Source organism: Microcaecilia unicolor, chromosome 3, assembly GCF_901765095.1.
Source record: "Microcaecilia unicolor chromosome 3, aMicUni1.1, whole genome shotgun sequence".
In the NCBI taxonomy this organism is placed as follows: Eukaryota; Metazoa; Chordata; class Amphibia; order Gymnophiona; family Siphonopidae; genus Microcaecilia; species Microcaecilia unicolor.
The window spans coordinates 465,606,352-465,625,704 of NC_044033.1; the positions used below are offsets into that span (position 1 = coordinate 465,606,352).

Below are 19,353 nucleotides of genomic sequence, written 5' to 3' on the forward strand. Positions count from 1 at the left end.
AGAAACTTAAGTTAAGAAAGTATTGACTAAACCTGTAAAGCTGTATGAGACGGAGACTATAGAAATCTTAGCATTAAGAAGAAGTGACAGTGTGTTGAACCTGTGGAACCCATATCTAGGACTAGCTGCAGGGACCCTGAAAAGCATGAGGGAAAAGTAGAGTACACTGAATTGTACAGCCTATCAGGGATAGGGCTAAAAAGAACTAGAGTAAAGTTCCAAGTGATTAGTTAGAATGTCCAGCCTGTGGAGAGAACAGACTTGGAAAATCCTTACTTTTAACTTAATAAAGCTATTTTTGTTGCTGACCACTGTTGTGTGTGGTTATATTCTTATGACTTCCAACCCTTGCCGTGGAGCCATGCTACCACAATATTTTTATGTAATGTCCAGCACCGGCACCTATCCATTTGAGTCAGGCCTGCTATTTTATTAGCCCAACTTAAAATGCATATGATATTTGGAGAATGGATAAATTTCCATGCTCCCCAGAAACATTTTTGGACAGGCCATGCTTAATACCATCTCTGAGAATACTACTACTACTACTATTTAGCATTTCTATAGCGCTACAAGGCATACGCAGCGCTGCACAAACATAGAAGAAAGACAGTCCCTGCTCAAAGAGCTTACAATCTAATAGACAAAAAATAAATAAAGTAAGCAAATCAAATCAATTAATGTGAACGGGAAGGAAGAGAGGGAGGGTAGGTGGAGGCGAGTGGTTACAAGTGGTTACGAGTCAAAAGCAATGTTAAAGAGGTGGGCTTTCAGTCTAGATTTAAAGGTGGCCAAGGATGGGGCAAGACGTAGGGGCTCAGGAAGTTTATTCCAGGCGTAGGGTGCAGCGAGACAAAAGGCGCGAAGTCTGGAGTTGGCAGTAGTGGAGAAGGGAACATTTAGAGGTCAATATTTAATGAGATTTAAATGGCCAGTAGAGGCTCCTGGCCATTTAAATCACTTCTGCAGGGCTATCCAGGGATATTAAATCACACCTAATTAGATAGTGCTGCTGAATATCCCATCCACCTATGCTGAAACTGGCTACTTCATGGGTAGTCTAGGGCAGAGTTAGTGTGTAGCAGAAACTTATCCAGTCAGTGACAATTTTCAGTCTGCTAACCGGCTAATTAACCACATAAAAATAGGACAGCAAAACAGCTGACCTAACTTTATGTAACAAGTTAATCGGCTATTGGGTCAGCAGTGATACCCAGATATTTGATGCTGGGAGTCACGCATGCCCTGAAATTGAATATACGGGGTTAGTTTAGCCCATGGTCATGGCTGGAAGAAGCTTATCAGCCGCTTACTGCTGTAGGCTGAATGTTGGGCCCGTAATCTGAATAAATGGCCACAACAGGGTGAATGTTTAAAAGATATTTGCGTAAAACACATCTGTTTTAAATATTGAGCCCATGGTATTTAGCAAACACAAACTTTATATCGGAGGTATCTTGAAACATCTACTCTTAAACCATTTCCTGCTGCTTTTCAATCATCAGAAGAAAAAACTGGTATTTTCTCAGATGACTATCAACAGATCACATTCTATAATATAGAAATGCAAGAGATGCCTGTTGTGATTGATGATTTGCAGGAAAGTATCAGGAAAGACCCGGCACATGGCAATGCAATAAGAGAGACAACTTAGCATTCTAGAATTCTAAATTTGGGGAAATGTTTGCTTCATATGATATAGAGGATTAATAACATTATGCAAAATTTGGAATGAAGACAGTAAAATAGTTCAGCATTAAAAATGTAAGTGCTGTGACGAACTGTGGAGAAAGTAGAATATAAGTAGATTTACTAAACAGCATTAAATGAATCAGGTTTATATAACATGAGCTACTGCTCTAATGTGTGCTATTTAATGCTCTGTGTGTTACTTGAACACATGGCATGTTATTTGACTTTTAGAGCAAATGAGAAGGAAGTTTTATGGAAATCAAGAGAAGAGACATTCTGACATGCTAATACAAAGTTGGGGGGGCAATACAATGTAGATTAAAAGCACAGCAACATGCATTGATGGCTAAATTGTCTGTTAATTTAACACCTTTTAAGCTGCAGTTAAATTACCATGGACTTGATCTTCACATTTGGTTCTGATGTAAATTTAGTTAAGGAAGGGGACACATCCACTGTCACATCTGCTGTTACACCCAGTGCTATAAAAGGGCTGCATTCCTAAAGTGGAGGAGTGGCCTAGTGGTTAGGGTGGTGGACTTTGGTCCTGGGGAATTGAGGAACTGAGTTTGATTCCCTGCACAGACAGCTCCTTGTGACTCTGAGCAAGTCACTTAACCCTCCATTGCCTGCCGCATTGAGCCTGCCATGAGTGGGAAAGCACAGGGTACAAATATAATAAATAAAAAATAAAGGATGTGTTGACAACATAGCTTATTCTATAGATAGCTCTGTGGCAATTGTAATGGATTTTGTCCCATCCCCAGATGCAGTGTGGACCACTTACTGCGGAGCAGTATATTAAAACAAGGTGAAGGGAAGCAAAGGAGAGCTATCTTTCCCAAATAAGAGCTTTTTTTTCAGTTGTGGACTTTTCTGACAAGTGATGGTATTGTTTATTTGAATTCTGTATTTATATATTCTGATTTCTGCACTATTATCACATTGCACATTACACATTCTATAAGGTAAATGAGGCTGCTTGGGGATTATACATGAGTATGAATCTAAATAATGGCTATATAATAAGGATTGAGTTAATGGCTCAAAAGTTTGCTATGAGAGCTCCTCCATCCTTTATTTATATTGTATAAATAGAGATTTTTTTTTTTTTGCTTTGGCCGTAACATATTTTGGATTGTTTTTTTTGTAGACAGTAGGGTTATTCAATATTCAGTTGGCAGTGGTCAGGATTTCTTTAAACATTAGCTTCTACTGAGGGTCCAGATAGTCAGTGCCTGCTCCTATCTGGGTATGGGCATTGAATATCCAGGAACAAGGCAGCCACTGAGAGTTGCCTGGGTACAGCCAATATTCAGTGGTAGTACCTGGATAGCTGCCCGGTTAACTTAGGGCAGCTTTTGTGCTGTCCTCAGTTAACTGGATAGTTATCCAGGCAATGTCTTATTACTGGGGCCACACTTCCAGTGGTCCCACAGTTCTCAGAAAACACTCACAGACCCAACACACAAACCACCAGGATTCTTTATCAGTCCAGACAGCAGAGGCAATAAACTGAATAGTGTTCATTGTCTTAAAAATATTGAACAATGAACAAAAAAAAGTGCAATCAGCAGACAATAACAGGTAACTGAAATATGGATCAATTATAACACTAACTAAATGTTTCTATACTAAGCAGTACTTGGGAAGATCAGGACATATAACTGTTCACCGAACCTCAGCAAAGAGATCCTACTCTCTTTTCTTCCTAAGACTGGGGCAAGAGCCAGTACATGCCAAATGAAACTGAGCTCCTGGGCCAATCAGAGCCCAGAACAAGTTTTAAAAAACCCAAACAAACTGGCCACATCACTGCAGGTCTTTTCTCTGTAACAGCTTTAAGCATAAACATGCACCACCTGCTGGCCTAACTAGAGAAATACAATTCAAGAGTTAATTAAGGCAGTTTTACAGGCTTAAAAAAACTCACTGTTCTGTCACTGGTAGCTAAACTCAAGTTAAACAAAATATAAGAAACTGGTCGGTGGTGGCGGCGGGGGCAGGAAGGGGGGTTCGAAAGGGTCGGTGGTGGGGGGCCAGGGCCAATTCTGGGGGAAAATGCCCCCGTGGCCCCACGTAGCTACACCCTTGGGTCAGGCCAACGGTCCATCTAGCCCAGTATCCTGTTTCCAATCAGTGGCCTAGCCAGGTCACAAGTACCTGGCAGAAGCCCAAGTAGCAACATTCTATGCTAAACAGTTGCTTCCCTATGTCTCATTAGCAAACCATGGACTTTTCCTCCAGAAACTTGTCCAAACCTTTTTTAAACTCAAATATGCTAACCCAGAATTACAAGGAGGTGCAAAGTCCACTGCATTAACTACTAGGCTACTCCTCCTTGTATACAAGTGTACACTAATGTTCCAACAATATGCATATCACATGTAGTATTCTATAAGTTACATACTTGTGTGCCCTATCTAAGCTCTTCCCACATGTGTATGCTTAACTGTAAATTACTAGCTATCCGAGATATATGTGTAGTTACAAAATGGTGTTTAGGTGCACTTTTGGCATATACATATTTATATACCATTATTCTAATCATATACACTTACATACATATATGTTAGCATCTACTTTATAAAATGACCCCCAACATGGGAAAAAAGTCAACCTTCAATCATCTTTTCTAATGCACAAAAACATACCTCTGCAGCTGTCAAAGATCAAGGATATCAACTTTTTTTTTTCATGCACATAGTTCAGGAGTTTGGGCTAATGGTGCTTTAAACAATTTTTTATCCAGTGATATTTTGCTTTATAAATCCAAGAAAGAGTCATGGTATTCTAAGCATGCAAATATATTTCATGAAGCATACCTACTGAATTAATGGTGAGCTATGATCTATGTAATTCTTCATTCATAATAGGCAATGTTGTGTTAGATAAGGTTAGACTGGACTGAGTAAAACATATAAAAAAAAGCAGAGTTTCACTTAGACATCTGTAGATGATACATGGGAATCTCCAGCTATGTAAGAATGTGTGCAATACAGTTTTATTATTTATTTATTTATTTATTAATGTAGCTTTGGCAAAATAAGGCACAAAAAAAGAAAGAAAAAGAAATGATCTGAGTTATGTCAGCCTCACAAGCAGTTTCCATTTATGTAATAATTTCAAAGCCTGTGTTACTGCTCAACAGCAATCAAATGCTGTCTAATATACCTTGATTGCTCATTCATGCAGATCTTTTTAAATCTATTAGTCTGACAGGAAGGCTGCTTTAAGAGTTGCAAAGGCAGAATTGCTAAAATTCAAAATGTAGTCTAAATTGAAGACTTTACATGTGCTGTACAGTCTGCTGGGCAATAGCCATAAAATGACCTTGGCAAAGCTATTTACAACCGTAGTTAAAATGCAAAGTCTAACCTGAAATGAATAAAAGCCATTAATCACATTGCATTTTACATAAGTAATACTTTTTCCAGACTACTTTGTCACAATTGGCCTGCAATTCAGAAAATCATGGCAAAATTTCTGTAATTCAGGTTGTTATAGTTCAGGTAGCCTTGTTAAAGTGATGTAGGACATTAGCTTTGCAATCAAGCACACATCCTCTCACAATTTACTAACAGGTCATGTTGCTATTAAGCTGGTGTATTATTCTTAAACGTCCATCAACATGACATCATCATTTACTACAGTGAAATAACAAAGACACATGTTTAGTTTTATTGCAGGAGAAGGAAGTTTGCTACTTCCTTTGTTAACTAACAAGCTACTAATTGGTATTAAATCAATTGGCAATTGGTGTTAATTGACAGTAATTAGCAGTTATGTGTGTAACTGCCCCTTGTCAGAATTCTGCAACCTGTGTGCACAAATTTCAGCGAGCACGACTTCAAGGGAGGCATGGACCTGGAAGGGTGCATGGGTGGGACAGGGGCATTCCTAGCAGTTATGCGTATGGGTTATAGAATACCTTCATTTACACACCTACCTGCCTACAGTTAGGTGCAAGCATTTACACCAATCAGAAATACAGACTTACACTCAAGGAGATTTTATGATAGGAGACAGCATGAACCTCTGGCCCATTTTGTGGGTTGAAGCCAGTGGGTGGAGCTTGCCGTCATATTGAGTGACCCCAAATATTTGCAGATACTATTGAAAATAATAGCAAACTTTTGAGGTTTATATTGTTTTAGTAAACCTCCTTGGATTTGCATTCTTTCTGTTAGGAGGGGATCTTGGGGGGGGGGGATATATGAGGAGTTGATGGGGGGGGGGTCGAGGAGTTTTCGAGGGGGTCTGTGAAGAGAGAAGAGTTATATTCAAAGTGCTCCAGAGCTTGTTGTGTTATTTGCAATGCTCTATTGTGGATTTCAGTGCTGCACTATATGCCTTTATTTTTCCTTATGATAACAATAATGATATTTCTACATAAAAACAATAGCAAATGCTTATGACTGCCTATGTGTGGATTTTTGTTTGGATGATTTTCTGGTTGATGAGATTTCTTTATTATTTTATGCAGACAATATATTTCTTCTGAGTACTGCTTGTTCCATCTGGGGTAGTACTTTAGATTCAATCCAACACTACATCTCTTTGATTGATAATTGGACTACAGGTCATTTTTTTTTAATTGAACAAACAGAAGACAAAAATAATTTGGTTTGGAGAAATAGCTAAGTTGCCAAATACAATTATTACATTGTTCTTGGGGGAGAAGTTGAATATTGAAGGTCATTCCAGAGTGCTAGGTATGGTTCAGAAGGAAAGGATCTTCAGGAGCTTAACCGAGATTGGGTAGCAGAGCCGGTAGTGGGAGGCGGGGCTGGAGGTTGGGAGGCGGGGATAATGCGGGGCAGACTTATACGGTCTGTGCCAGAGCCAGTGGTGGGAGGCGGGACTGGAGGTTGGGAGGCAGGGATAGCGCTGGGCAGACTTATACGGTCTGTGCCAGAGCCGGTGGTGGGAGGCGGGGATAGTGCTGGGCAGACTTATACGGTCTATGCCAGAGCCGGTGGTTGGGAGGCGGGGCTAGTGCTGGGCAGACTTATACGGTCTGTGCCCTGAAGAGCACAGGTATAAATCAAAGTAGGGTATACACAAAAGTAGCACACATGAGTTGTCTTGTTGGGCAGACTGGATGGACCGTGCAGGTCTTTTTCTGCCGTCATCTACTATGTTACTATGTTACTATGTTCTGGATTCAACTTTGTCTTTTGAAAAACAGATCAATATTCTCAGTAGAAAATTTTTTTTCAAACTTCGACAACTTTGGACAATAAGATCTTCATTGTTGAAAGAAGATTTTAGATCTGTTTCTCAGGCTGTCATTTATGACACTATTGGATTACTGTAATTCACTGTATTCTTGCATTTCAAAAGCAGCTTAAACATTTACAGTTGTTGTAAAAGACAGCCATTACATTGATTAGTGGGGCTGGACATTTTGACAGTGTGTCTCTTATTTTTTTAGATTTTAATTGGCTTAACAGTAAGTAAACGCATTGATTTTAAAATTCTTTGTTTGATTTATAAGTTAATATTTGGTTTGAATTTTGAGGGTTTAGCCGAGCTGCTCAGTCCTTCCATTTGCATCAAGAACTTTGAAGTTGTTGTTTTTGTTTTTTTTCTTTAAAGGATAACCAGTTCAAATCTGTTCTTGAGGCCTCTTTTCCATTTGCTGGGGCTAGAATATGGAATAAGCTTCCCTTGGAACTAAGGCTTCTACCTTCTTATCTTTATTTTAGGAAAATTCTAAAAACTTATTTGAACAATAATTTTGTTTCATTTTATAGTTCTGTTTGGATTTTACATTTGTTTTTGTTTAAAATTTCTAATGTTTATTATTCTTCTCCATTACTGGAGTATTCTTTAAAAGTATGTAAACACTCTGAATCCATTAGGAACAATAGCGGTATAGAAAACTCCTGTAGTATAGTATAGTAAAGAATATATTTGACAGCTTCCCATATGCTCTTCAACACAAACTACTCCTGAGTTGCCGCAGGAAAGTAAGGGAGAGTTTCCGGCCAAGGTTTCGTGTGAGCTGCCGGATCCTTTCCATGGTGGTGACCTGGAAGTGCAGTTTTCGCACTCTGTCAGTGACTCAGGAGCAGTGAGTGCTGTGCCTGTCACCATCAGGCCCATGGGAGAGATTAACTTGTGCTAAATTGTGCAAAATTATGGAATTATGCCAGAACACAATCATTCACCCACCCGCTGTCATAGGAAGACATGAGATGATCGCTTGCTGCCCGCAAATTAGTTTAATAGACAACATTCCTGAGTTTTTATTAAACCATCTTGGCTGCCCGGAACAATCCAACAAAGTGGCATAATTTTGCTTTTTCCTCTTCCTATGTACCCTGATTCCTCCACTTCTGACCACTGCCTTATTGCATTGCTACTCTAACCGATGAAAGGTAATTCCATTCTGACTGTTCTTTTGTGTACATTAGAATGTTCTACAACTGATATTGAATAAAAATGCACTGAAATTGTGAGAGCACACGGGGGAAAATTGGGAAGGAAAGATTTAAGGATGCTGATGATAGTATGCTTAGGATTCACCATAGGTGGAAGAAAGCTGTTTTGGTTTGTTTTTTTCAGATGAGCCGTGTTACCACCTTTGTGAATGGTACAAAGTTGTATGCAGGCAAGATGACTGTTTCTTCTTATGCCCAGAATGGTTAATGAATTGGACCCTATATTGCCCACTGTGAGGCTAAAATTAAAATTAACCTAAGTCAGTCATAGATGACAGAATGATTTTGCAACATCCTGAAAGTACATGTGTTCTTTTACAATATATTCAAAATTTGCCTACTTAAAAGAGGCATATCAGGGGGTGCTTTATGGACATGCACTAGATGGACCCTACTTTTTGACGACCTATGCATGTAGACAGTAGGCTGCTATGTGCTTACCTACACAACTATTTAACTTCAACTTTACATGCATAACTTATCTGAACAACAGCCCAACTGTCAAATGTAATGTTCACAGAACCATCTGATTGACAACTATTTTAATCTTTGCTGACTTTCAAGTACACAGGATTTTGCAGTTACTGCAAATTTATAACATAGCTTCTAGGCATCATACTTTCATGGTAACAAAATTTAAATGATTGATTATTTTAAATTCTTACTGTTTTTATACTTTTACAAATTACTTTCGTATGCATTATTCTTAGTTATGTATCTAGCACTGTTTATTGTAAGCCACATTGAACATAAACTTGTTTGGAATAATGTGGGATATAAATGTCACAAATAAATAAATATTTTCAGAAAGGCTTCAAAGTCATTTGTGTGTTCTCTCTCTCTCTCTCTCTCTCTCTCTCTCTCTCACTTCCCCCCTCCACTTTTCACTAAGATATCCTAGCAAGAATAGCAAGCATTACTCCAAGGTGCCAAGTGGATACAAAAAGAATGATTTATGCACACAAAATTCAATTAGGGTCTCATTTACTAAGGCTTTTTTCTCATTCTACTTCTTTAGGTAAAAGCTTTGTGAATTATGAATCAGATCCTTTATCTGATTACTTTTTTTTTATGCATGAACACTTGATACCATTAGTCTTTCTGAATACGACTTCCTTGTCTTACTTTCATTATGCTATTGTTTTTCCTGATTATTGGCAACAGTGATTAAACTTCAAAATCTAACAATAAAACTTTACATCTCTAAAGGCCTAAATGTTGAATCGTTATTTTCTTCCTTGTTTAAATGTATGAAAGACTTTTTTATTTAAATATATCATTATTTAGTGGTATTGATTTATTCCCCACCCAACTCCTGCATTATAACCCTCTTGCTTCAACTTAACACACCAACAGCTGGCATGGTTAAAAGGTGTTGTGATACGGTTTCTGAATTATGTTTGGGACTACAGAAAGGTGGGATTGAATATTCTACCCTGGATTTAACTCAACATTTGGAGACCTCTATTGAAGAGACTAGTAATAGAGCTACTTTAGTGGCTTCCTTTTTGAATACCTTTGATAGAGACAATGTGATGAATAGATTGAAGCTATTCCATAGTCACATCTTTATGACTCCTGTTACAAAGCCATGCTACCAAGTGCTGCACAGCAAATGCAATGAAGCTCATAGGAACTGAATGCGCTTCATCGTATTAGCTGCATTGGAATTGCTAGTGCATCTTTGTAAAATGAGTTCCTAGTGTTTTTTCCTGATTTATCTGTTCAAAATGCAGAAACTCAGGGGCCATTTTACTAAGCCACGTAAGTGCCTACATGTGCCTAACGCGCGCCAATTCCCTGAGTTACCACCCGGCTACCGCGTGGCCCTTGCAGTAATTTCATTTTTGGCACACGTCCACTACAAGGGTCCGAAAAATACGTTTTATTTTCCAACGCACGTCAGCTACGCATGCCAAATGGCATTTGACACGTGTATCTAGAAAGTTGTTGGGCTGTATAGAGAGAGGTGTGACCAGCAGAAGAAAGGGAGTATTGATGCCCCTGTATAAGTCGTTGGTGAGGCCCCATCTGGAGTATTGTGTTCAGTTTTGGAGGCCGTATCTTGCTAAGGATGTAAAAAGAATCGAAGCGGTGCAAAGAAAAGCTACGAGAATGGTATGGGATTTGTGTAACAAGACGTATGAGGAGAGACTTGCTGACCTGAACATGTATACCCTGGAGGAAAGGAGAAACAGGGGTGATATGATACAGACGTTCAAATATTTTAAAGGTATTAATCCGCAAACAAACCTTTTCTGGAGATACGAAGGTGGAAGAACAAGAGGACATGAAATGAGATTGAAGGGGGGCAGACTCAAGAAAAATGTCAGGAAGTATTTCTTCATGGAGAGAGTGGTGGATGCTTGGAATGCCCTCCCGCGGGAGGTGGTGGAGATGAAAACGGTAACGGAATTCAAACATTCGTGGGATAAACATAAAGGAATCCTGTTCAGAAGGAATGGATCCTCAGGATCTTAACCGAGATTGGATAGCAGAGCCAATAGTGGGAGGCGGGGCTGGAGGTTGGGAGGCGGGGATAGTGCGGGGCAGACTTATACGGTCTGTGCCAGAGCCAGTGGTGGGAGGTGGGACTGGAGGTTGGAAGGCGGGGATAGTGCTGGGCAGACTTATACGGTCTGTGCCAGAGCCGGTGGTTGGGAGGCGGGGCTGGTGGTTGGGAGGCGGGGATAGTGCTGGGCAGACTTATACGGTCTGTGCCCTGAAGAGCATAGGTACAAATCAAAGTAGGGTATACACAAAACGTAGCATACATGAATTGTCTTGTTGGGCAGATTGGATGGACCGTGCAGGTCTTTTTCTGCCGTCATCTACTATGTTACTATGTTACTATGTCATTACCGCCCGGTTACCACTTGAGTCTTTACCGCTAGGTCAATGGCTGGCGGTAAGGTCTCAGACTCAAAATGGATGTGCGACAATTTTCATTTTGCTTCACGTCCATTTTTGGCAAAAATATTAAAAAGCCTTTTTTACAGGAGCGCTGAAAAATGATTCTGCGAGCGCCCAGAACCCATGCCTACACTACTGCAGGCCATTTTTCAGCGCACCTTAGTAAAAGGACCCTTCAGGAAGGCTTTTCTACAATTGAAACTTAGGGCTTTGTCCCTCGGTATGACTTTCTTTTCAAAAATTCCCCAGAAAATGTTTTGTAAAATATCAAATGAAGGATTATGCTTTTTTGGATCCTAAGCAGTTAGTGGAGTTTCTACAGAGTCATGAGCAAGTATGATTTTGTATTTTCCATCAGATAAAGTAGTTAAGGTTAAGAGGTTATCCCTTTCTTTTGGTATTGTTTGATTTTTATGGATCACGTCTCACCTCCATCTTTATAAATGTATAAATAGTCATCTCTTAGTTTATATATTAGTTTTTCTTACTTTGAATAATCCGCAATATACTACTTTTGTTTCTGTGTGCTTTGTGAAATGTTTCATCAATATAATTTGGTAATGCTTACTAAAAAATTTAATAAAAATTAAAGTAAAAAGTGAGCTGAAGGAGGCTATCTGCCTTATTTTCGAAAGGGATGGGCACCCAGATTTTGACCCAAATCAGGAGATAGGCTCCGATCTCACACTGCAATCTGTCGCGGAAATGGGCAAAGTTGACGGGGGCGTGTTGGAGGTGTGGTGAAGGTGGGACTGGGGCGTGTTTATCGGCCGAGGAGAGATGGGTGCTTTCGGCCGATAATGGAAAAAAGAAAGGCGTTTTAGCGCGAATTTGGGTCATTTTTATTGGACCCTTTTTTTCATGAACAATTCCCAAAAAAGTGCCCTAAATGACCACATGACCACCAAAGGGAATCAGGGATGATCACCCCTGACTCCCCCAGTGGTCACTAACCCCCTCCCAGCATTAAAAAAACAGGACAAACAAGAGATAAGGGAATATTAAAGTGAGGATGATAAAATAAGGGTTCTGAACAAGTGAATAAGGGTTAGGAGTTAAAAGCAGCATCAAAAAGGTGGGCATTTAGCTTAGATTTGAAGACGGACAGAGATGGAGCTTGACGTACCGGCTCAAGAAGTCTATTCCAGGCATATGGTGCAGCAAGATAAAAGGAACGGAGTCTGGAGTTAGCAGTGGAGGAGAAGGGTGCATATAAGAGAAATTTACCCAGTGAACGGAATTCACCACCTAAGCCACCACCCACAAAAAGGATTTAGGTGTCATTGTTGATGATACGTTGAAACCCTCTGCTCAGTGTATAGCAGGAGCTAAGAAAGCAAACAGAATGTTAGGAATTAATAGGAAATTAATGAAGAACAAAACAGAATATTATAATGCCTATGTATTGCTCCATAGTATGACCACATCTTTGAATATTGTGTTCAATTCTGGTCACACATCTCAAAAGAGATTATAGTGAAATTAGAAAAGATAAAGGGAAGTTTGATGAAAATGATAATGGAACAACTTTCCTAAGAGAAAAGGGTAAAGAAGCTAGGGCTCTTCAGCTTGGAGAAGAGAAGATTGTGGGGAGATATGATAGAGATCTATAAAATAATGATTAGTCTGGAATGGGTATACGAGAAATGCTTCTTTACTCTTTCCAAAAATATATGGACTAGGGAACATACAATGAAGCTACTAAGTTTAAAACAAATCAGATAATTTATTTATTTACTCAAAGTGTAATTAAACTCTGGAATTCATTGCCAGGGAATGTGGCAAAAGCAGAGAGCTCAACAGGGTTTTAAAAAGGTTTGGACAAGTTCCTAAAAGAAAAATCCATAAATCATTATTAAGACAGACTTGGGAAAATCCACAGTTTATTCCTGGGATAAGCAGCAAAATCTGACTTTTCTTTTTCGCCATCTATTTTATTGAGTATAGAAAACATATACAAAACAGTCAAAAGTGAGACATTTTTCAAAACTGTACTAAATGCAAATAAGGAAGCCCTCACAGTTAAGCTGTGAGGGTGTTAACATTGACTGAAGCCAGGCAGCCAGAAGAAGAAAGGAAAGGGGGGGGGGGGGGAGTTGCAGGAGGGAGTTAGTTTGGAAGTAGTTAGTGTTTAGGTTAGCAACAGGAAAGGGAGAAAGGGGATTGGGTAGGAATTAAGGGATAGGATTGGCTGGAAGGGAAGTGCTAGGATAGGGAAGATTTGGGCGCTCAGAATTAGTTTTTGTTAGGTAGGAGAGGGTTAGGGTGAATAGGAGGGAGTGAAAGAGAAGTTGGGGGGGTTTAAAGTAGAAAAAACGAAACAAATTCTTATGTCTAATCAGTGGAGCACTGGCTAGAGCACTGAGCTTGTAATCAGAAGGTTGCTGGTTTGATTCCCCTTTAAAGATTACCTGAGGTGGGGGAGGCTGGTGTTTGGCAGTGGCGTCCAGGAGTACTGAGGGGAATTTGGGTTGGTTTTTTGATTGCTGGGCGGACAAACGGGGTTTTTTGAAGTGTGTGTTACGTTGGGAGGGGGTGGGTGAGTTAAAGTGTGTTGGGAAGGCGCTTCCGGTTTGCGAGGTGTTAGGGGTAGAATTTTTTATTGTGGCTGCTGTGGCCTAGTGGTTAGAGCACCAGCCTTATAATCATAAGGTTGCTGGTTCAAATCCCACCTAAGGCAAGTCACTTCAGGGACAAAGTTTGACACAAACCCAGAATACTTGAATGTAACACACCTTGATCGACTACTGGAGAAAGTGTGATCACAGCTGCAAATAATGAGCACCATTTTTATTAGGTGTATGTCACATGGCAAAAGCAGGAAGCTAAGCAGGTGCAACTCTGGTCAGGAACTGGATGGGCAAATTAGGGGACCTAAATCAGCAGTGTAACCTTTTTAAAAGGAGAGATTAAGGGACTCAAAATTGAAGGGGTGTTTGCTTGGGAGCGGGGAGAGTGAGTGATTGTGGGTAATTGATTATATTAAATAAATAAATAATTATATATATATATATATATATATATATATATATATATATATATATATAATAATAAATAAATAAATTATACTGTTTAATGGGGCCAAAGAAGATTGTGAAAAGTGGGGGTAAAGTGAGTGGAAAAAAGAAACATGGGATGAATGTGTCTGGAGGGGGGAGTGCTAAAGGGGGTATGGGGAATATAGGGAGAGATGCTGATGTTGCAGAAGGGGTGAATAGTGGACAAGGTGTGGAAATGGGGTGTCAGGTGGGATTGAATATCGAGCAGGAGAGGAGTAGCAGGATGCAATGTGGGACGGCAACCAGTGCGATGGCAGGTGGTATGCGGACCCGTGGTGATGTTCCTTTGCAGGATGCTGCGGCGGAGGATCCGTTGGAGGGGCCTTCTTCTGGGAGAGCAATGGGTGAGTTGGAGGAATTGTGTGTAACTGGATATAGAAGGGGGGGGGGGGGGAGGGGAAGTACGGGAGGGGGTTAGAGATCGGGGTAGTTGGGAAAAAGGGGTGTCGGGAAAAGGTTTGAGAAAGAAGCTGCGGAATAAAAAATTTTTGCGGAATTTGTGTCATGTGGTAAGGCGGTTGGATAGTGAAAAAAGGCAGAGGAGGGGTGGAACAGGTGATCCTATGCAGGTATGGGAATTTTCAGACTCCTGGGATTCATCAGGGTCTTCTTCATCTTCTTCGGATGAAGTAGAGGTGGAAAGGGGGAATGTTGTAAGTGGGATGCGGGAGAATCAAAGGGCAGGTATATTTATGGGTTCGAGGATGGGTCATACATTATGTAATATTGCCCCTCTGGATTGTTATATAACGTTAAAATGGAAGCAGAGAATTTTAAAAGGAAAATATATAGATTTATTTGCCTTGTTAGTGCGTGATAGGGATGTTAATGGGGGGAAGGATGGGGGTAAGGAAGAAGGAAAGAAGAAAAGAGGGAGGGTACCAAAGACAATCATGAATTGGTTGTTTTCATGTTTTTGCGAGTGTGTTGGGAGGTCAGAAACCTGCTCTTTATCCGGGTTTATGGAATTACTGTGATTTAATTTTGAGAGCTTATAAAATGTATGGAGGTTGGGCTTGGGTAAATTATGATGAGCAGTTTAGGCTGAGTTTGGCGAAGGACAAATCTGAGAATTGGGGTGTGAGAGATGTGGATTTGTGGATTGCTAATTTTACTCCTTCGGTTAATCCTCCCTTTCGTTCGGGAGCCTCTGTTGGATTTCCCGGGTATGGTAGTGGCTCAGTTGGAAATACCGGGGGAATGGGCGTTGGTCGAACAGGGAGTTTCGGAATGGCAGGAGGAGGAAGTGTGGGGACAAGCGGATTGGGGGGAAAGGGGAGTAGCCCCGGTAATGCTTGTTTCCAATTTAATGCGGGACGATGTAATAGGCCTGCCTGCAGATTCAGACACTGTTGCAGTGTCTGTCAGGGATTCCACCCTGTGTTTAAATGTCCAAGAGGGGGATTGGGAGGTCGGGGAAGGTCGGGGAGGGGAGGAGCTATGGGCGGCCCAGGTGTGGGCTGGCAAGGCCCCTTCTCCTATTAAGGTAGCAGCGTTACAAAATTGGTTGGGTCTGTATCCGTGTGGTGGTGATGCATATTTGCTGTGGGTAGGTTTTTCGGAAGGTTTCCCGATCCCGTTTGAGGGACCGGTGTTGGATCATAAGTGTAAGAATTCAGTATCTGTGATTCAGCATGCGGAGGTGGTTCGGAAGAAGTTGATGAAGGAGTTGAGTCTTGGGCGGATAGCAGGACCGTTTGCTGACCCGCCGCTTAAAAATTTGGTAGTGTCTCCATTGGGTGTGATACCGAAAAAAGAGCCGGGTACATACAGGTTGATTCATAATTTGTCCTATCCTGAAGGTTCTGGTGTAAATAGTTTTATTGATCTGGATTTGTGTACAGTGCAATATGCTAGTTTTGAACAAGCGGTGGATTTGTTGAGGAATTTGGGAAAAGGTGCATTGATGGGAAAAGCGGACATTGAAGCAGCTTTCCGTTTATTGCCAGTGCACCCTACAGCTTTTAGGTTGCTTGGATTTAAGTTTGAAGGTAAATTTTATTTTGATAAATGTATGCCTATGGGTTGTTCTATTTCTTGTAATTATTTTGAAGCATTTGCTACATTTTTACATTGGGTAGTGGAACAGGTTAGTGGTTGGGATTCTATTGTTCATTATTTGGATGATTTTTTTGTTTGGGGGTCCAGAAAATTCATTGCAGTGTGCTTCCTTGATGTCAGCATTTAGAACGGTGGCAAAGGAGTTGGGTGTGCCTTTGGCTAAGGAAAAAAGTGAGGGCCCGGTTACCAAATTGGTGTTTTTGGGGATAGAGTTGGATTCAGTGAGAATGGAATCTCGTCTGCCTAAAGAAAAGATTGTGGTTTTGCGTCAGGAGATTGATAGGGTATGCATCAAGAAAAAGGTGACGTTGAAGGAGATTCAGTCGTTGTTGGGGCATTTTAATTTTGCAACGAGAGTGATTCCTATGGGACGAGTTTTTTCGAGACGTTTAGCATTGTTAACAGTTGGTTTGCGGAAGGCGCATTTTAGAGTGCGTGTGACACAGGCAGTGCGAGCGGATTTGCAAATCTGGAGAGAATTTTTGTCGGTGTTTAATGGAACTTGTGTTTAGCAAGATGTATTGGTTTCAAGTGTGGATTTACAATTATTCACGGATGCGTCGGGAGAAATTGGATTTGGGATTTATTTTGGAGGGGCATGGTGTGCAGAAGAGTGGCCTCAATGGTGGAGAGAGATGGGTTTGTGCAAGAATATAGTTTTGTTGGAATTATTTCCAATTTGGGTGGCTTTGTGGCTATGGGAACGGAGGTTGTGTAACAGGAGGATTGCCTTGTATTCTGATAACATGTCAGTAGTATGGGCAATCAATAAGCAGTATTCGCGTTGTCCGCTGTTAGTGGAGCTGTTGAGATTGATTGTGTTAAAATGTCTGCAATTAAATTTATGGCTAACAGCGAGACATGTGCCTGGTGTTTGTAATGAGATTGCTGATGCGTTATCTCGTTTACAGTTACATCGCTTCAGAGCTTTGGCTCCGTCAGCAGATTGGGAGCCTACACGGATGTCCGAAGATTTGTGGCACAATTTTCAGGAGGTTGTGAGGCGCTGTTGATGAGAGCATTAGCTCCTAATACTTGGAAGGCTTATGGAGTTGGATGGAGGCGATTCCTATCATTTCTGGCTGACAGAGGTTGGGATTTGGTTTTCCCAATTTGTGAAGAGAGAGTGGTCCGACATTGCTTTTGCAGTGGATAATAAATGGTCGTTTGGGATGGTATCTCAGACGATGGCTGCAATAGCATTTGTGTCTAAATTGCTGGGTTGGGGAGATCCAGCTGGGAAATATTTGATTCGTAAGTTATTGTGTGGTTTTTCCAGAGAACATGGGAAATCACGAATGGAGAGGGTGAGGAGGCCGCTATTTTATGCACAGGTAGTGCAATTGTGCAAGGTATTAACCAATATTTGTTTTTCAAAATATGAAATATTGTTATTTCAGGTGGCTTTTGTGGTAGCCTTCTTTTCAGCTTGCAGGGTTGGGGAGTTGGTAGCTTCATCAACGCGAGCTATGGATGATGAAGGTTTGAGAAGAAGGGATGTGGTGGTGGAAAAGGGGGTGTTGCGTATATATTTAAGGAAGTCTAAAATGGACCAAGATGGAAAAGGCATTTGGATTAGTCTGCGAGCGGCTAAGACTTTGGAATTTTGTCCAGTGCAATGTGCAGTGGAGTTCAATGGTGTAAGACCGGTGGGTGGTGAGGTTTGGTTAGTGCATAGCAATGGTATGCCTTTAACGAGGTATCAATTTGCAGCAGTGCTTAAGAAAGGTTTGAGATATATGGGTTTGGAGCCGAAGGAGTATGGGACACATTCCTTTCAAATTGGTGCTGCTTCCAATGTAGCCCAAGAAGGGGGTTCAGTGGCTTTAATTCAGCGGGTGGGAAGATGGAGGTCTAATAGATATAAAGGGTATGTTCGGGATGAGAAGTGATTAGGTTTATGCTAATTGTTCTAGTTTCTTTTACAGATGTATTGCCTCTGGACATATGTGTATGGATCTGCGGACATTCATATGTCTTTTGGGCACACAAGCATGCTCTGGAATCAAAGTGGGGATCCAACCTGGGATTGGTGGAATTCGGTATTCGAATCCGCTGGTTGGCCATATGAGGAATGACTTGGAAGCAGTTGTTGCCAGCATTACTGCAAGCTCGGCGATTTTCTTCTCCAGTTCTAATTTGTATTCATTTGGGGGGAAATGATTTATGTGCTGTAAAAGGAGTTCAGTTAATTCGTTTAATGAAAGCAGAATTATTAGAGGTGATGAGTTATTTTCCAGGAGCAGTGATTGTATGGTCACAGATTATTCCCAGAAGAGTGTGGAGGGGGGCAGTTAATCCAAAAGGTATTGAGCGGTTGAGGCGCAGGGTGAATTGGGAAGTGTCAAAATTTATGGGGAGAATGGGGGGTTTGGTGTTAGCACATGATTTGATCTCGTCAGATTGTGCAGGTTTGTATAGGCAGGATGGAGTTCATCTGTCCGATATTGGAACTGATATCTTTTGAGTGCACTCCAAGATTTGTTGGAGGATTGCTTAAAGAAGGATTTGGCGGCAGCTTTGGTTATGGGGGAGCGGTGACAAGATGGAGTCTGTCACCGCTTGTGGCCTGGATGAGGGGTTTAAGAGGCACCAGAAGCGGTTAAAGGAATTGTATGAAATATATGAAATGGAAATGAACTCGTGGGCGGAACCGCCATGAGTAAGAGGTGGCTTGACGGTACCGTAAGTCACCTGGGGGGAGGGGGGTAAGGGGGGAAGAAAGTGAGCCAGTTCGTTACCGAATGGCTTAACATTATTATTAATCACACTGTGAAGTGGGGAGAAAGTGAGCCAGTTCGTTACCGAAGGGCTTAACATTATTAACCGCATTCTGAAGTTAACCTGGTGGAAAATTATATGTTACTAAGTTGATGTTAAGTAAATGAATTTATTAATATTTGGAAATAAAGCTGCAGCCAAATTTTATTCCAAAAAAGAAATTGTTGTTTGAATTATTTAAAAAATTTTAAGTATGTGTTAAGGGCTGCCTGAAGTGTGAATGTCAATGTTATGCAACCTTGTTCTTCAGTGCATGATATACAATAATAATAATAAAAAAAACAACAACCAAGTTTAGCACAGCAAGCTTAAAAAAAAACTAACCATTCATTCCCTTCTAGGAAGCAGAGGTAAGGCTAATGTGCGGGTAGCGTGCACTAAAGTGGCACTACTGCAGG

The 19,353-nt window shown here is 40.8% G+C and overlaps 1 protein-coding gene and 1 long non-coding RNA gene across 3 annotated transcripts in view; one reads left to right on the top strand and one right to left on the bottom strand.

Moving 5' to 3' along the window:
- The window catches only part of KHDRBS2 (KH RNA binding domain containing, signal transduction associated 2), an 852,627-nt gene that overhangs the window by 315,581 nt on the left and 517,693 nt on the right, over window positions 1-19,353 (bottom strand). The gene's annotated exons all lie outside the window — the stretch shown is intronic.
- Window positions 4,952-6,067, top strand: LOC115467217. Its single transcript, XR_003941663.1, has 3 exons — window positions 4,952-4,965; window positions 5,652-5,655; window positions 5,982-6,067. It is a non-coding gene; the product is annotated as an uncharacterized LOC115467217 (long non-coding RNA).